This window comes from Dama dama, chromosome 20 (assembly GCF_033118175.1).
Source record: "Dama dama isolate Ldn47 chromosome 20, ASM3311817v1, whole genome shotgun sequence".
NCBI lineage: Eukaryota > Metazoa > Chordata > Mammalia > Artiodactyla > Cervidae > Dama > Dama dama.
In genome coordinates, this window is record NC_083700.1 from 68,686,067 (window position 1) to 68,705,562 (window position 19,496).

Genomic DNA, 19,496 nt, shown 5'->3' on the forward strand with positions numbered 1-19,496 from the left:
AAATCAGTATCTCAAAAAGATATTAGCTCTCCCATGTTCACTATTCAAGATAGCTGATATATGGAAATAACCCATAGGTTATCCATTCAAATGATTAATGGATAAAGAAAACTTGGTATATACCACAATGAAATATTATTCAGCCTTACAAAAGAAATTTTGCTATATGCGACAATGTGTGTGAATCTAGAGACCACGCTAAGTGAAATAAGTCAGAAGGACAAATATTGCATGATTCTTCTCATATGAGGTATCTAATAAAGTCAAATTCTACTGACTAGAAATACAACAGTGGCTGCCAGGGCTGGTGTGTGGGGAAAATGGGGAGTTGTTTTTCAATAGATATGAAGTTTCAGTTATGCTAAATGAATACATTCTAGAAAACTGCTGCACAGTATAAGGCCCATAGTTAACAATATTTTGCTGTGTACTTCAAAATGTTAAGAAGACAGATCTCATGGTAAGTGCTCTTACCAGAAAGAAAACAAAGCAAAGGGAATGTTTATGTATTTTATAATCATATCTTTTACAGAATCTCCAAATACATCTCCACTGAATTACACAAGCACACTTTATCAGCATCTTTTTGTTGAATAAAGAGAACAGAACGTGCATTTATCAATATCAGGCATGGTTCTAGGCTCTTACATTATATTTATTTTTCACTGTAATCATAATTAGGTGAGAGAAAAAGAGATTTAGGGTTAGAGGTAAAGCAATATCCCCACCCCACACCAAGGCCAGCTGGGTAGTAAAAGTAACATTGATACTTTAAACCTAAATTTGTCTCCAGAGCATAATCACACTTTAAACCAATAGGTATATTGCCTCATGACTGGTGTCTACTCAAAACTAGGATAGAAATTATGAATTTGTTATTTAGTCACTAAGTTGTGCCCCACTCTACAACACCATGGGCTGCAGCATGTCAAGCTCCCTGTCCTTCAGCATCTCTGAGAGTTTGCCCAAATTCATGTCCATTGAGTCCACCATGCTATCTAATTGGCTTATCCTTTGCTGCCCCCTTCTCTTCTGGCCTTCAATCTTTCTCAGCATTGGGGTTTTATCCAGTGAGTGGATAAATATATTGGATATATTTATATATATATATTATATTTTATAAATATATATATATATAAGCCACCATCAAGTGGCTAATATATTGGAGCTTCAGCTTCAGCATCAGTCCTTCCCATGAATATTTAGAGTTGATTTCCTTTAGGGTTGACTGGTTTGATCTCCTTGCTGTCTGAGGGACACTCAAGAATGATCTCCAGCACCACAATTCAAAAGCATCAATTATTTAGCACTTAGCCTTCGATATGGTCCAATTCTCACATCCATGCATGACTACTGGAAAAATCATAGCTTTGATTATTTGGACATTTGTCAGCAAACTGATGTCTCTGCTTTTTAATATAGTTTCTAGGTTTGTCATAGCTTTCCTTGCAAGGAGCAAGCATCTTTTAATTTTGTGGCTGCAGTCACTATCTCTGGTGATTTTGTAGCCCAAGAAAATAAAATCTGTCACTGCTTTCACTTTTTCCCATTCTATTTACCATGAAATGATGGGACCAAATGCCATGATCTTAGCTTTCTGAATGTTGAGTTTTAAGCCATCTTTTTCACTCTCCTCTTTCACTCTCATCAAGAGGGTGAAAAGTTCTTTAATTTCTTTAAAATTAAAGGTTCTTTAATTTAAAGAGATTCTTTAATTTCTCTTTACTTTCTGTCATTAGTGTGGTATCATCTGCAAATTTGAGGCTGCTGGTATTTCTCCTGGCAATCTTGATTCCAGCTTGTGATTCATCCAGCCTAGCAGTTTACATGATGTTCTTTGCATATAAGTTAAATAAGCAGGGTGACAATATACGGCTCTGTTACACTTCTTTCCCAAGTTTGAACCAGTCAGTTGTTCCATGTTCGATTCTAACTGTTACTTCTTGACCAGGAGACAAATTTCTCTGGCAACAGGTAAAACAGTCTGGTACTCCCATCTCTTTCAGAATTTCCCACAGTTTGCTTTGATCCAAACAGTCAAAAATTAAATACAGTCACTGAAGCAGAAATAGATGTTTTTCTGGCGTTCCTGTCTTATCTCCATGATCCAATGAATGTTAGCAATTTGACCTCTGGTGTAACATCTTAGTAGAAGGGTGGTCTTTATTAGACAAAGAGCACCGGTTCTCTGGGTTTAAGATTTCAGCGTTTCATGCTCCTCTCCACTCCTCAAGCACTCTCCTGACTTTCACTTTGCCCTCTGGCAAATCATTTATGTGATTCAATTCAGCTCTAACATAGAAATGAGAATTCTCCAATTCCACTCAGGAATAGTAATTAACATTGGTTGGAGTTCAAGTATGAGTTGTTTTTAAAAGAAAATCCTTAGAAATGAGGCACTGATATAGCTGTATAAAAAACACTGTGAAATATTTGACTTTGTGAATTTTCTAGGTCTTTCAAATATTAACTTTTTATATAAAAACAACTCTTGTGGCCCACATCCTGAATTCAACACATATCTAGCCAAATAATTCTTTTCAGAAATGTTTCTCTTTCTTAGCATGTCCCTAGGTGTCTAATAAATTGCTCAGGTTTTGTTTTTGTGGATGTTATGATGAATTCCATTTAATGCTTTCCCCAAAATTAATAAGGCAAAGAATATGGTTTTATAGCCATAAGTGGGGACTCAAAATGAAAACAAATGTGTTGAATTCTTGGTTATAAAATGAGCGAGAAAGTTTGGAAAGCTTTTTGAATGTGAAGAAAAAGAATAAAAAATTTCTTTGTTATTTGGTATCTCTTTAACTCAATTAGTTCAGTTCAGTCGCTCAGTCGTGTCTGACTCTTTGTGACCCCACGAACCACAGCACGCCAGGCCTCCCTGTCCATCACCAACTCCTGGAGTTCACCCAAACTCATGTCCATTGAGTCGGTGATGCCATCCAACCATCTCATCCTCTGTCGTCCCCTTCTCCTCCTGCCCTCAATCTTTCTCAGCATCAGGGTCTTTTCCAGTGAGTCAGTTCTTCACATCAGGTGGCCAAAGTATTGGAGTTTCAGCTTCAACATCAGTCCTTCCAGTGAACACCCAGAACTGATCTCCTTTCTGATGGACTGGTTGGATCTCCTTGCATTCCAAGGGACTCTGAAGAGTCTTTAACACCACAGTTCAAAAGCATCAATTTTTCGGCGCTCGGTTTTCTTTATAGTCCAACTCTCACATTCATACATTTGTATGTTTATTTACATGCCAAAATCAGGAAATTATTCAATTTAATACAATATAACAAATGTTGACTTCCCACTCCACAAGGTGACATTCAAGTCCCATCATAAAAGCCACTGCCTGCCTCTCCAGCATCATCTTTCCAAATCCCTTTATTTTAAACTTCAAAGTCCAGACACAAAAGTGCTTGTATTCCCCTACATATCCCATTAGGCTTCTTGCCTCTGTGACTTTATTTATACTGTTTGCTCCACCTTAAATGTCAAAAAGGGTGACTTAGTTTCCATGTCTACAATATGAAGATAATACCACCACCTATCTTATGGTGTTATTACAAGAATATAAAGAGATAATCAATGCAAACTGCTTTGAAAATAACTGGCATTTTGAAAACACTCAATAAAAGTTATTTTCACAGACAGGTGGCTTAATCTGTGTTATATTTTACTTCCCAATAGTTTAGTCAATGACATACTGTTAGTATAGAAATCTACTATATCAAGATTTTTCTTTCAAAATTGCTAAAGTCTCTACTTAGGTAAATGTAAAAATTGGGCTCACACTAGCAGCATGATAAAACAGCAAGATAAATAGGATTACAAACACATATATTGATAAATTTTCTTTTTTTTTTTTTTACTTTTCTTTTTTTTTAAATTTTTTTAAAAATTTATTTATTTTTTTTATTAGTTGGAGGCTAATTACTTCACAACATTTCAGTGGGTTTTGTCATACATTGATATGAATCAGCCATAGATTTACACGTATTCCCCATCCCGATCCCCCCTCCCACCTCCCTCTCCACCCGATTCCTCTGGGTCTTCCCAGTGCACCAGGCCCGAGCACTTGTCTCATGCATCCCACCTGGGCTGGTGATCTGTTTCACTATAGATAATATACATGCTGTTCTTTTGGAACATCCCACCCTCACCTTCTCCCACAGAGTTCAAAAGTCTGTTCTGTATTTCTGTGTCTCTTTTTCTGTTTTGCATATAGGGTTATTGTTACCATCTTTCTAAATTCCATATATATGTGTTAGTATGCTGTAATGTTCTTTATCTTTCTGGCTTACTTCACTCTGTATAAGGGGCTCCAGTTTCATCCATCTCATTAGGACTGATTCAAATGAATTCTTTTTAACGGATGAGTAATATTCCATGGTGTATATGTACCACAGCTTCCTTATCCATTCATCTGCTGATGGGCATCTAGGTTGCTTCCATGTCCTGGCTATTATAAATTTTCTTAGTGAAAAAAAATATAAATGTTCTGTCATAAAGGCGCAAGAGCCAGTCACCACAAGCATCCAGACACATAAAGTCAGCACACTTTAGGCTCAAGGCGGCTATCGCTGTGGTGGCAAATAATTTGACATGTTTCATAGAATTAATAATTCAAGAGTTCTTTACTTCTGTTTCCCCCCGCCTGAAGAAAAGGACCTCACTCTGTCTCTTTCCATCTCTAATATAATTCAAAAGAATAACATCAAGTCTAAATTTAAAATGAGTGATGTAGCACAGAGTTTCAGACAAAATATATCTTCAAAGCTGTCAGTTTCCTTTCACTACTCTTCCTATATTCCAAAAACAAGTTTAAATTAAACATGGATCAATAATAAATCTGCCAGTTGCTGTCTTATTTATGGCATTGTTAGAGGAGCTACTAATGTTCCTTTATAAGCCAAGATGGACACTTTCTGATTCCTTAGAATTTAAATTAAAACAACTAAAATATTTTATGGACTTTCATTAAACATGAAGTGTCTACTATTCTGATGATCTTAAGTATTATTACTTCATGCATCTTTCATATAAGGTAGAGGGAAGTGTGTTCTATATAGTATATGAGAGAAGAACCTCAGTTTTCATAGCCCAAACTTGATAGATATAAAATTATGACATGATTTGAGGATTTAAAAGGACAGTAGAAGATGATTTAGCCTAATACCTAGGACTTGATCTACTGCAGAATTACAATACCTCTAAAAATTTAGATGATTTAACTCTAAATTGAATGATGACATATTAGTTAATATACAGCATGAAAAAAATTAGCACATTTATACTTCTGGATATGAAAACTCATCATAAAGCTTCAGTAGTGAAGACAGAGAGATTCTGACATCTGTAAAAACTAGATCGGTAGGACAAAACAGAGTCCAGAAACAGACTGTTATGAATACAGACACCTAATTTTTGGCATAAACAAGACAGAACAAATGGAAGCACAAAAAAATATTGGCAGATTTAACACTGAATATGTAAGTAATGACATTCAGTGCAAATGAATTAATCTTTAAAAGAATGAATATCTGAGCAGGATAAAATAAAATTCAATTATATGCTATTTGTAAACAATATCTTGAAAGTATAGTATTTATAAAGGCTTAAACTAAAAGCATAAAAATTATATATGCCCAATAAATCTTAAGCAGGAATAGTTGATATTGCTATATTGATATGAGAATAATTAGGCTTCTTAGGTAATGAAGAGCACTGCTCAAGATGAAGGTCAATTCATTGTAATGAAAGGATCACTTCTTCAGGAAACTATAATCATGTTAAATTTCTGCATACCTAAATAGCACATAGCACCAAAGTGGAAGTGAAATCGCTTAGTCGAGACCGACTCTCTGCAACCCCATGGACTGTAGCCTACCAGGATCCTCAGTCTGTGGGATTTTCCAGACAAGAATACTGGAGTGGGTTGCCATTTCCTTCTCCAGGGGATCTTCCCAACCCAGGGTCTAACCTGGGTCTCCCGCATTGTAGGCAGACCCTTTACCATCTGAGCTACCAGGGAAGCTAGGTAAAACCTTACAGAATTAAAATAGGAAACAGGTGCAGAGTCATGGTGGCAGATTTCAACACATAGTTGATAGAATAAGCCCCTCTCCCACAAATGGATATAAAAGATATGAAGGACAGAGACATTTGACCTAATTGGCAATAAAAAACATGCAATAAACAACTGTAGAATGCATATTCATTTAAAGAACACAAGAAAGAGTGACAACCTTCACCTACTGCAGATTTACAATACCTCTAAAAATATACTGGTCCGTATAGCAACACTTAACATATTTGAAATATTGGGAAAACTAATGAAAAAATTTTCTGACCATGGTGCAAATTAATTTAAAAATCAATAAGAAGGGGTTAAATTAAAAAAAAAATACTGTGTTTAAAGCTGGAAACTTACTTCTAAATAATTTGTTGGTAAAAAAGAACTCAGAGTAGAAAGTACTTTGAACTGAATAACAAAATATGACACATCAAAAGCTGAAAAATATGTCAAAATAGAATACTGAAATGCATAGCTTTAAAAGGTATTAGGAAAAAGGTTAAAAATCAATGAACTAAGCCATGCACCTACCTTAAGGAACTGGAAAATGAACAGTAAAAATTAACCAAAATAAATTTAGAGGTAAGATAAGAAAGGTTTGAGCAAAAAGTTGGTGAAAAAGAAAACAAACATAATAAACAGCAAAGCAAGAAACTAATTCTTTGAAAAGACTTACAAAATTGCTAGGCTTATGATGAGACTGACAAGTAAAAAGAGAAACCACTATAACTAGTATCAGGAATGAAAATGAATATAGCACTATTGATGGTGTGGAAAACTAAAAATCCTAAGAGAATATTGTAAGCAATTTTATGTGATGTTTAAATATTCAGATGAAATGTAAGATTTTTTCCTATGGATAGCAATTAAGATAATATGATAATGTTCTATGGATAGACACACTGACTAACTGAACATAATAAAATCTAGAAAATAACTCACAATAAAACAGATATTTAATATATCACAGAGTTGGTATTATAGATCATCAATAAGGAAAACACAGGCTTTTAAATAAATGTTGACAATTGAACATAGAAAAAATTAAGCTGGACCCATATCTCTCACCATAAACTGCAGTTAATTTTAGATAGGTGAATCATTTAATATTAAAGACAAACCACAGAACTTTAAAATGAAAATAAAAGAAAACAGCTTCATGAAACTGGGTCTTGGGGATTCTTGATCATATATGCAAGCCTTAACCATAAATCAAAGAAGCCAATTATAGAACTACGACCATAAAGAAGAAAGGGTAGGCTGTTCAAAACGGTGATTAAGGTCATGGATTATGAATTCATACAACCTAGGATAGAATCGGAGAAGGCAATGGCACCCCACTCCAGTACTCTTGCCTGGAAAATCCCATGGACGGAGGAGCCTGGTAGGCTGCAGTCCATGGGGTCGCAAAGAGTCAGACGTGACTGAGCGACTTCACTTTCACTTTTCACTTTTATGCATTGGAGAAGGAAATGGCAACCCACTCCAGTGTTCTAGCCTGGAGAATCCCAGGGATGGGGTTGCACAGAGTCGGACACGACTGAAGTGACTTAGCAGTAGCAGTAGCAGGATAGAATACCACCTACATCACTTACTAACTATGTGACCTACAAAAAGTTATTTCACCTTTCTACGTCAGGTTCCTAATTTGTAAAACAAGACTAACAATTAAGTCTACCCCCTAGATAAAATAAGACAATTTGTATAATGTACCTACAACATTACCTGGCACATAATATGTATAAATGGTATTATTATTATTTACAAAACACTGAAAACAATCCCACTGAATCAATTAGATTAACTATTCAATGAAAAAATATGAAAAGACACTTCACAAAAAGAAGAAACTTCCAGAAAACAACAAAATTCTGTAAAGCAATTATCCTTCAATTTAAAAAAAAAGTATTAAAAAAGAAGAAACTTCAATAGTCACATACATATAAGAAATGTTTAATCTCAAAAATAACCAGATAAATGCAAATTAAAACCAAAACACTTCATACCCACCAGTTTTGGGGAAAAATAAGTCTTCTATACAAATGTCAGTGACAATATAAAGCAAGAAAACACTCATATATTCAGTCATCCACTGGGTGGGATAGTTCAATTCCTTGAATATTTGCATCCTGTATAACCTAGCAATTCTAATCTTAGATTTATATTCCAGGGAATATCTTAAGAGAATACTCCAGGAAACATATATAAAAATTATTGTACGACCTGTCTATAGTAGAAAATTATTTAATCAACTCAAATATCAATTCATGAGTAAATTGGATGAATAAATTGTGGAAAAATAAATAATAAATGAGTTACAACTCTACAAATTAACATGGACCTTACAAATTTAATGTTGAACAAAATAAACTAAGTCACAAAAATTTCATGTGTGCGAATCTATTTACATAATGTTCAAGAACATGAAAATTAAAAACAATATAACTCAGGATGTTATACATGCACACATACATATACTTAATATCTAGGAAAGCAAAAGAATAGTTAACATACGTCAAAAGAGATAGAGTGATGACTCTAGGGAAACGAGATGAAACCAGAAGGTCACATAAAGCTCATACAAGGAAGTCCTTATATGTTTATATATATCCTTTTATATGAATGATACTTTTCTCAATAAAATATATATTTTAAAAGAATAAAACAATGTATTGCACAGTTGGCAAGGTGTCCAAAGTATTTTTAAATATGCAAAAGATGCTTTAGAAGCATTTAGTATGATTCCATTTTTGAAAAAAATATATATATGTGAAAATATCTGGAAGAAAACCCATCAAAATATCAACAGCAGTTATCTTTGGCTAACAATGAGTGGGAGAGGTATGTAGTCATTAATTTATATCTATCTCTGTAAAGTTTTTTTTAAAGAAAATCTATTCACTCTAGTAAGAAAATCTTTCACTCTAGTAACAAGCTAAAAAGAAAAAATAAAATAAATGTAGTAAGCAAGCTTAAATGACAATATATGCTTCACAACACCTTGTTTACTCTTCCCATGTCAATGTATAATCTTGTATAATGCCATGTTTATTGCACAGTACTGCACAATTGCAAGGTATCCCACTGTGCCCATGTACCTTGTTGATTTAGTCAGTGTTTATTGCTGGGTATTTAGCTTGTTTTACATATCTTCAGGGGGACCCTTATAATTTAACTTATAATTCCATAAAACAAATTTCTAGAAGTGGATTTGCTAGGTCATAAAGCATGACAAATTTTAAGGCCAAAAATGCAGAAAGTTTTCATCATAATTTGACAGCAGTATTTCAAAGATAAATTTATTATTCACATATCGGTCCTATGTTTTGTTCAATTACAAATGTTATATAACCTTAGAGAGATTTGAAAGGTTTAGTTACCAAAATTAGACACCATTGCAACAATTTCAGCAGCTCCAGAGAGAGTTCAGACTTGACCTCTTGCAAAAAGAAAAGAAATGTAGAATGGCAAAATACATACCTGTAACCCCCAACCTGGTATATTACCCCATATGTGGAAATGTTCAAAAAGTGCTTTCTTAGCTGGAAATTCTAAGTTTCCCTGGTTGACAGAGGATTTCCAGGGTAAACCCAGAAAATTTGGAAGCAACTATCTAAAGAAACAACAAGACAACAAGCTAAAAACATTCAGAGGTTTTTACAATAAAACATTATAATGCAGAGCCTTTGAATGGATTTTCAAGGACTTATGCTGTCATACTTGCTCATGGGAGTCCCACCATCTCAACCAATTTACTGTCCTTATTGGTATGTCACATTTCAACCCTTCTTAGCATCATCGGTGTAAAAGCTGTGCATTCACTTTGGCTACAGATTGCACTAAAAGATATAAAATCGAATTGGTGAGTGTGTGTGGACTTTGTGGTTCAGTCATATCCAACTTTGCGACCCCATGGACTGTAGCCCACCAGGCTCCTCTGTCCATGGAGATTCTCCAGGCAAGAATACTGGAGTGGGTTGCCATGCCCTTCTCCAGGGGATCTTCTCAACCCAGGGACTGAACCCAGGTCTCCCACATTGCAGGCAGATTCTACCGTCTGAGCTACCAGGGAAGCCCATGAATACTGGATTGGATAAATTATCCCTTCTCCAGGGGAGCTTCCTGATCCAGGAATTGAACTGGGGTCTCCTACATTTGGCAGGCAGGTTCCTTATCAGCTGAGCTACCAGGGAAGCCCAAATTGGATAGGGATTAGACAAATAGCAATTCCCTAATTATTAGATCATTGTTGAGGGGGGTGTGTTAGATATAAATAATCCAAAAATCTTTATTTATCTTGACAGTTCCCAAATGGATCACAAGCTACCAATGTGGAGGCTCTGTGATAGCACAGGAAAGTGAGTCAGTAACTGATTTTCTGCTAGAGAGCACAATTCACACGTTGGATTCGAGAAAACATTATCAATTAGAATGGAGATTAAGTAAACTTCAGCCAAGTATTAGAAAGAGACATGCAGATTTAACTGTGAGCACTCCCTTTTGGGTATGTTGGATTTCATTCTGTGGAGCAGAATTAAATTTAAATGTTATATATATATATATATATTTTTGGTTAGGGACAAGCTTAATCATTAGATTAAGTTCGAATTCCTCACTCATTTGTTAAATGGGTCAAAAGATACATTGAATGGACAGAGAAAAAATTTTACAGATGAAACTAGATCATTAGTTTGTCTGCATAGTCTGTATACCTCATTTTACAGAATTCGTAAAAGTAATTTGTATGAAACTATTCAGAAAAATTGTTTGTGACTTTGTAAGCTATTTTTCTTATGGAAGCTATCATTAGAATCTCTTCTGCATGGTAGAAATAATTGTACTCATTTTGTATAATTTTTAAAACAATACTTGAATAATCATTAATATAGTCCCTTGACAAACATTTATTAAAAATATATACTATATGCAAAATCACAAACTTTTACCTGTGAGGGCTGTAAAGATTTTAGCATGCAGTTCTGATGCACAGGAAAAATACAGAATAAATCAATCAAATAAAACCATGTTTATCAAATAGGCAGTACTAAATGCTACAAAAAAGTATAAAGTACTGTGTTGTTAAGAGCATGGAACCATCTCAAGTTGGAGGGATCCAGGACTTTCATGTAGGTGGAATTTTAGCTGATTTTTGAGTGTGGGTGGGATAGGCAAACTCTAAAGAGGCTGTGATGTAATAAAAATCAGGGCATATAAATGGGGCATTTAATTTAATTTAGAGCATGGGCTGCAAAATTAGGAATATGAGGATCCATGACTGAAAAGGCAGCTGAGCTGGGTCATTACCACTCTAATGCCTTTCAGGGTGTATCTTGAGTCACCAAGGTTCTTGGTCAGAGGAATGACTTTATCAAAGTCATGCTTTAGAGATCCCAGTACATCTTTAGGAATTCTTAGGATAAAGTGAACTGTAAAAGATTGGAGGACAGCCTTTTAAGTCAGAGAAGTACCACAAGAAGCCCAGGAGAATGATGACAGTACAAATGAAGAGAAGACTGAAGCAACATATTGACCACTACTAGGAATATTCTTGATAGTTCCAGACAAATGATGTATATCCATTGCCCTTTGTCTTAATTTATTTGGAATTTCCTCCAAGTTTCCAAGACAGTCAATGTGTACCTTTTCAGGAGGGAATTAGGAGAATGATTCTTCTACTCCTGGCAGGACATGTTCAGGTGTGGAGCTTTGCAATGATTATAGGGCAGCTCAGCCCAGAGATTTGGGAGTGAGTTAGTAGCCTGCTCCAGGCACAGAAATAGGGAACTGGGTAGAGAGGTTAAAGTTGCTTCACTTGAATGGCTTCTCGGGGCAACTACTGAAGGCTTTCTGTACCTCTCTGAATTGATCTATGCTTTATGATAGCTATACTGGTCTGAGAGTTGTGCAAGAATACGTGATAAGAAGTAGAGGTGCTGAGTGCCTTTAAGGGGCATCTCAGAAAAGAGAGGAGAGAGGGCAACTGTTAGAGCCAGTCATGGGGTTTTTAGTCTCTTACTTCCACTTAATCTCAACAAATTTCTAAAGGTTTTTTTTGAGAGCCACTAAAGGGAGTCATCAAGGAAAATAACACACAATATTCAGAGAAGATAAAATACTTAAAAAGGGCTCTACTCCCTAAATACCATCCCAGAATAAAGCATCCCCGAGAGAAAGTTGGTGAGCACCCACAGTCTACTTTACTAGTATCTATTTACTGTTGGATTTGAAGGTCAGGTAGAACATATTGGTCTTCCAATGTATCTGTAATTGAGGAGATAATAATTTTTGGCCCTCCTGAGACATAGGATGCCTGGGGGTCTGAAACTCTGGGGATATAACTTGAGCAAGCTATAGAAACCTTAATTCAAAACTCAGCTTTCAAATACCTGCTAGGGAGTGTGGCATGGGAAAAGAAACTTACATGCAGATGTACCAAAATATACAGCTGTTTCTTAAATGCCTAACAAAGAAATTTCTATAGCTGATATGCTGTATAATATAATTTATATATGAATGATACATGATACATATAAATCCTTATACCTATCTTTATATCCATCTATCTATCTATTTTTAAATATGTTAAGGACCTAGGGTGTTGGAATCAATTCAGTGCATAGGAGGGCTGGCATAGAGAGGCAACTTCACAAAAACACTGAATGGTAACAATGGAATTTCTAGTTCAGATTGATTTGATTAGTAACAATCTTTGAATGTAATTTCTCAAGTAATGTTTCTATCATCATTTTCTAGGGTAGCAAGCTGATGACTATCTCATCTACATTTTTATTAGCCTATAAAGCATTCCCTGCTTATGCTATTTTACCTTACTCCAAATCCCCATATGCAATACTTAATGTTTAATAACATCCTATAGAATCAATGGCAGAGACTTAAGTGCCAGAAAGAAAAGTGACACTCAGCTAGTATACCCTTCCAACCCTCTGACACTTGATATATGCTTAAGGCATTGCTTCTGAGACCATAATATTACTGATTATGATGCATGATCTATGATCTTGTCTCAATCTCCAGACCAAAAGCCTAGACAGTAGGAGACTGCCTTCAGGCCTTTAATAAACAGTATTCTGCAACACAGGGCACATTCAGTAATTGGAGCATAGAATTTCTAGTTTTGGCTTCTGAGAAAACCACTTCTGAATGCCACATAAGATATACTGTTCCTAAATCAAGTCTCAGTTATTTAAGACTGTGTGTTGTTTCGGGCTTAACCAATTTGACTTGAAGCCTTCTCAAACTTTGGCATCATGGAACCACAAATGACTATTCAGACCAAGTTTAGAGTTAATGGCAATGAATGTTGATAAGAATACCTATCAATAATTAATGGCATCAGTAGGGTGATATGTAAGCAATAATTTATAATGATGTGCATTGACTGGTATAGTTGACCCTTGTTTATGCTTTTTGTACATGAATTGTGGTTAGCCCATGACGTTCACATAGGATTTATTCCTGTCTGCAAAATTTTGGGTGAAATCAGAGATAAGGTAATAGTGCTGCATACTATGAAATAACATAGTGTTATATACCAGAATCTCAGAGAAAGAGAAACAGACAGACATAGACAAAGTTTTTAAACTCTTTTTACAAATCCAGCATTTATTGCAAAGCCTGACAAAGATAATTGGAATGGATTGAGTGGGGCCCCTCCTGAATGCTGTCAGACTTATACGTTGAAGCCCCAAACCTCAGTCCTTCAGAATGTAATCCTATTCTGAGATAGTATCTTTAAAGATATAATTAAGTTATGGCGGTCCCTAACCCAATACAACTGATATTCTTATAAGAAGAGATTAGGACACACACACACACACACACACACACACACACACACACACACACACACAGACATCAGGTATGTATACATTGATTCATCCATGTCCGCAGGTGCAGAAGGCCACCTGCAAGCCAAGGAGAGAAGTTTCAGAAGAAACAAAACCTGCCTACACTTTGATCTTGAATTTTTAGCTTCCAAACTGTGAGAAAATAAATTGTGATTTAAGCCATATAGTTTGTGGTATTTTGTTACGGAAGACCTAGCTAACTAATATAACAATACAAAAAAGAAAACCACAGACTAACCTCATTTATGAATATCAGCAAAACAAGTTCAGTAGCAAGCTAAGAGAATACTATGTCATGACCAGTTATGTCATTGTGGAAGTACAAAATCATCCAGCAGAAGAATGACAATTGTTCTGGGAGAATCAGCCAATTAAATTAAGAAAGAGAAAAACAAGATTTTAATAACTGAAGGAAGCAAAATTATTACTACATTTGGAGAATATAACTGTCAATCAGGGATATACAAAAGATTAACCTGAGATATCTATTAGAAACAGTACAATAAATCAGTAGGTTCAATGGTTATAAAATTAAAAATCAATCATCAGGTTTCCTATAAACAAACTATAACTAATTAAAAAATACAATGTCATTTGCATTAGTGGCAAAAAAAAATACCTGGCAATAAATTTTATCAAAACCACAGGGAAAATATTCTACAGAAACTTTAATAAATGGAAAGAAACATATTGTTCTTGAATAGGAAGACCCAATATTATGGGATTATTAATTTTTCTTAAATTAATTTATAAATTAGGATTTATATTAGGATTTAATTAATCCTAGTTAGGATACCATCATATTTTTCCTTAGAAAAAGATCAAATAACAATTAAATCAGAAACAAATAAAACATGATAGCCAAATTTCTTAGCACTTTATGTTCTAGACAGTGCCTAAAATTTAAAATATATTAGGTCAAAATATAATACACACACACACACACACACACACACACAAAGCCAATAAGGTAGGTGTATAATAATATAATCTGCTTTCTAAAATTAGAAAACTGAGACCCAGACAGGAAAAGTATCTTTCCCAATGGTATGCAGCTAGTAAGTGGTAGATATTTTCTGAGATTTAAATTCAGAGAATCTAGCTTTGGAGTTCATGCTCTTATTACTGTAACCGAGTGCTTCTGAAGGTCATTTAAAAATGGAAGACTAGTCAGAAAAGTTCTGCGAGGAAAAAAATAGAAGAAAAAGGTGCCAGGAGAGAGTACTTACACTTTTAGGTATTAAAACATAACCTAAATATACACTAACTAATAAAAGAGTTGTGTTTGCTATTAGCATTGGAATACACAGATATACCCAAATATTTAAGACGGGGTGGGGGAAATAAGGAGTATTCAGTACACATTGTTTTAGAATACCTGGATAATTTTGTGGGGAGAAAACTAAAAACTGGATTCCTATTTCTTATCATATATTGAAAAACATTATAGATATAATCAGCATATGGGAAGAAAACCAAAATTAAAAGTACTTGAAGAAATATTTAGGACTTCCTTTTTTTATACTATGTTTAAAGGACCAAGTCTTTCTAAGCAGAGGCCATAAAGCAAAAAACTAAAAATCTGGTCATAAAAATTTGAGAATACACATAAAAATTCTGAAAGGAAAAACTAATAAAATAGGTTGCAACAGATATGACAAAACTTAATTCCTCAAAGTACTTAATTCTTCCAAGTCAGTAAGAAAAAAAGTTAATACAAAATAGGCATCATATAGAATAAGGAATATAAAAATCAGTAGTATATCAGTTAAAAAAAACTTCAATCCCTTATACTTAACAAGATTTTATTACTTATTAAAGTTGGAAAAGATAATAGATATTGATATCTTATGTAAAGGAAAGAAGGTACTCACACTGTAAAAAGTAAATAAATCTACTTTTTGAAAGGCTTTTTAGCAACAATTATAAAAATATAAAATTCACATACCCTTTTGATCAGCTACACATATAAGCATAAATAATCATGGATGTTCAAAGCTAGATAGGTCCATAGCTAGACAGGTCCAAGTCAGTGGCATTTTCAGGGTTCATCTGTGTTGTAGTATATCTCAGTACTTCATTCCTTTTTATTGATGAAGAAAATTCCATAATATGGTTATACCAAATTTTATTTTATTTTATTCCACTCATCAGTTGATATACATTTGTTTCTACTTTTTGATTATCATAAATAATAATGATATGAACATTCATGTACAAGTTTTTGTGTCTTGGGTATATACCTAGAGTGGAATTAGTGGGTCCTATAAGTAACTCTATGGTTTTACTTCTTGAAGAACTGCCAAACTGTTTTCCAAAGCAGCTGCAACATTTTATATTTCCACCAACAATGGATGAGGGTTTCAGTTTCTCCATATCCTCAGCAGTCTGTGTTATGGTCTTTTTTAAATTATATTTATACTGTTGGATATGATGTGGCATCTCATTGTGGTTTTGACTTGTTTTCTCTAATGACTGATGATGGACAACTTTTCATGTGCTTCTTGGCCATCTGTATATCTTCTTTGGAGAAACATCAATTTAAATCCTTAGTTAATATTTAAACTGGGTTATTTATAATTATTGTGTTATATCTCCACTATATTTTAAATTTTCTTATAGTAGATACTGGTCCTATAGGATTTATATCTCAGAAAGGAAGACAGAAATTAATATGCACAGAGTGCCTACTATGTGTCATAGTATTAGGCATATGATATACACAGTGAATGGGTAAGATCCTGGACTCTGGAATAAGCTCTGATAATGTTGCAAAAGCTACTAAAATAATTTGAGTCAGGGTTAGCAAGAAGCAAAATTATAAAACAAATGCAGATAGTAGTACTTTGTAATTATTTGTAATATTTTCAAGCTATCCTTCTCTCACAGATATCTCCTTTAAATCTAACTTCAAATATTTTTCAGGGAAGTGCCTCTTAAGTTTGAGTATGTATATCAATCACCTGGGAATCTTGTTAAAATGCTGATTTTAGGTAGGTCTAAGATTCTATTTTTTAACTAGTTCCCTGATAATCCTACTTTGTTGGTCAGTGGATCATATTTCAATTAGTGAAGTTTTGGGGTATGAACTGATTACTAAGATTTTAACCACAAGAGCTAACTTCAAGCATTAAGGAATTTTGCATTGTTAGAGATGTCTTAAAATTTATAAGTGCTTCAGAATCTAAAGAATGAGCCTCTGGTAGACAGGGGAATTGATCACCTTGAATAGGGGTCTGGTCTAGTGCCCATGTAAGAGGTGGTATGCCCATTCAGAAACAGGCCTAACTTGGCCACTTTCTTTAATGGAGGTGTTCCTAGCCTGACAACTTGAGCACATGCTTTTGACTACGTAATATAGTTTGAGAATCTGAAGGTTTAGTTGAAAATTTTCTTCCAGCATCAATTTATAATGAAAATAGAGGAATAGCTGAAGAGAACTGCAGTTACACTGTTGGCTGAACTATATACATTTTGATGATTTGCTAAATAAAGGCATATATAATTATAACATGATTCTGATATAAATCAATCCTGTTGAACTAGATAAACCTTGAAAATGTTATGCTAAGTAAAAGAAGTCAATCACAAAAGATCACATATTTTATGATTCCATTTATATGAAGTAGCCAGCCTAGACAAATCTATAGAGATGGACAGAAGATTGGTGGTTGTCTAGATTGGGTCCATGAAAGGTAGATGGGACTGAAGCTACTGGATATTATATTTCCTTTCAGGGTGACACAATTTTTCTAAAATTAGGCTATAGTAATTATCATACAACTTTGTGAATTTGGTAGAAAACCACTGAATGCCCATTTTAAATAGGTGAATTATGTGGCATATGAATTATATGTCAAGAGAACTGTTTAGAAATACAAAGCAGAAATATCAGAAGTTAGGAATAGAGCTTAGAAGAATGGGGTTCATATAAAAAGGGACCAGAATATCTTGGTGTGCTTAGTCTTTGAGACAATTCAGAACTGAGAATATAAGAAGTTTCCCTGACATTTGAATTCCGAGCTTCTGAAGCTTAAATTCTGGTCAGATGGACTGAGAGCCTTTTGCACGGATTAGAAGAAGGGTAGTATAGCATTGTGAGAGCTGGCTCTGACACCACACAGCATGTAAACACCTGCTCTGCCAATCATTAGCACTGTCACCTTGGACAAGCTACTTAACTTCTCCGCACCTCAGTTTTTTTAATCTGGAAAATAAAGATAAAGTCTCAAATGAGGATTAAGTCAATTGCCTGATTGCAAATGAAGTTCACGAGGAATTACTGCATAGTCATAAATTGGAGGCATATCTGATACTTTTTAGCTATAAAACTCATGAGTACAATATCTCTTAGAGAGAGAGAAATCTTATTTTATAATTCCAAGCATTCACTTGTTTGTGCCTTTGGAAAGAAAACTTCAGCCATTTTAAAGAAACAAGAATCAGATTTTTTGGCAAACAAAACTCTCTCTTGAAACATTCAGAAGATTTAGTTAAAAATGAACTGGAACAACACCAACAACATTTCCTTGAAATCAGATATAAATTACAAAAGAACTGAGAAGTATTTCTGAAGCAGGGTTTTCAACAGTCCAAAAATAGGATAAGGTAGGACAGAATAAATTCAACTATGAAAATAATACATCACCTGCACAAAGTATACATGAAACTATACCTTTCTGTGAAAAATAAAATACTCCACAATTCCTGTACATTATATATTGCATCATCCTAGACATGCTTTTCTCATTGCAATTCAGTTTTCTAAAGCTACACATAACTGATTTTTCTACTGATAACTGCAGAAACAACTTCATGAAACATCAAAATGTAACAGCTTTTTAAAGAGATATTTGACTAAATATAATGCATTTTTACTTGGAGTATGTGTGTGTGCGTGCATATGCATGTGAGGGGTATGTATATACTGAATGCTCACATATATGCATTATATCCCCATGGGTTCTTGTGACCATTTACTAAGCACCATATAAAGTTATACTTGAATCAATTAATATTGCTTTAATTGTACTCATAGCAATATCTGGGCCTCAGATAGTAACATATTCAGTTTCCATTTTGTTTTCTGAATACTTGTTTTGTGCCTTATGGCTGTAAGCCCTGTTTTAGCAATATATACAAGAGTCATCATCTGATATGAACAGCCAACTCATTGGAAAAGTCCCTGATTCTGGGAAAGATTGAGGACAGAAGGAGAAGAGGGCATCAGAGGATGAGATGGCTGGATGGCATCACTGATGCAATGGACATGAACTTAGGCCAACTTTGGGAGATGGTGTGGGTCAGGGAGGCCTGGCGTGCTGCAGTCCATACAGTCACCAAGAGTCAGAAAACTGAGCAACTGAACAACAAGAGTCATAAGGGAGTAACTGTCTTTTTATTTACAAAATCAGGGATTTGAAGTCAGATAACCAGGCTTGAGTCCTATTCATCTCATTTATTTATTATCTGCATGATCCTGTGGAAGTCACTTAACTTCTGCAATCCTCAGTTTCCTCACTGGTAAGGATAAGCTATCTAAGGATAGCTACCTC

The 19,496-nt window shown here is 34.6% G+C and overlaps 1 protein-coding gene across 1 annotated transcript in view; it reads right to left on the reverse strand.

Moving 5' to 3' along the window:
* TNNI3K (TNNI3 interacting kinase) overlaps positions 1-19,496 on the reverse strand; it is a 318,691-nt gene that overhangs the window by 259,548 nt on the left and 39,647 nt on the right. The window lies entirely within an intron of this gene.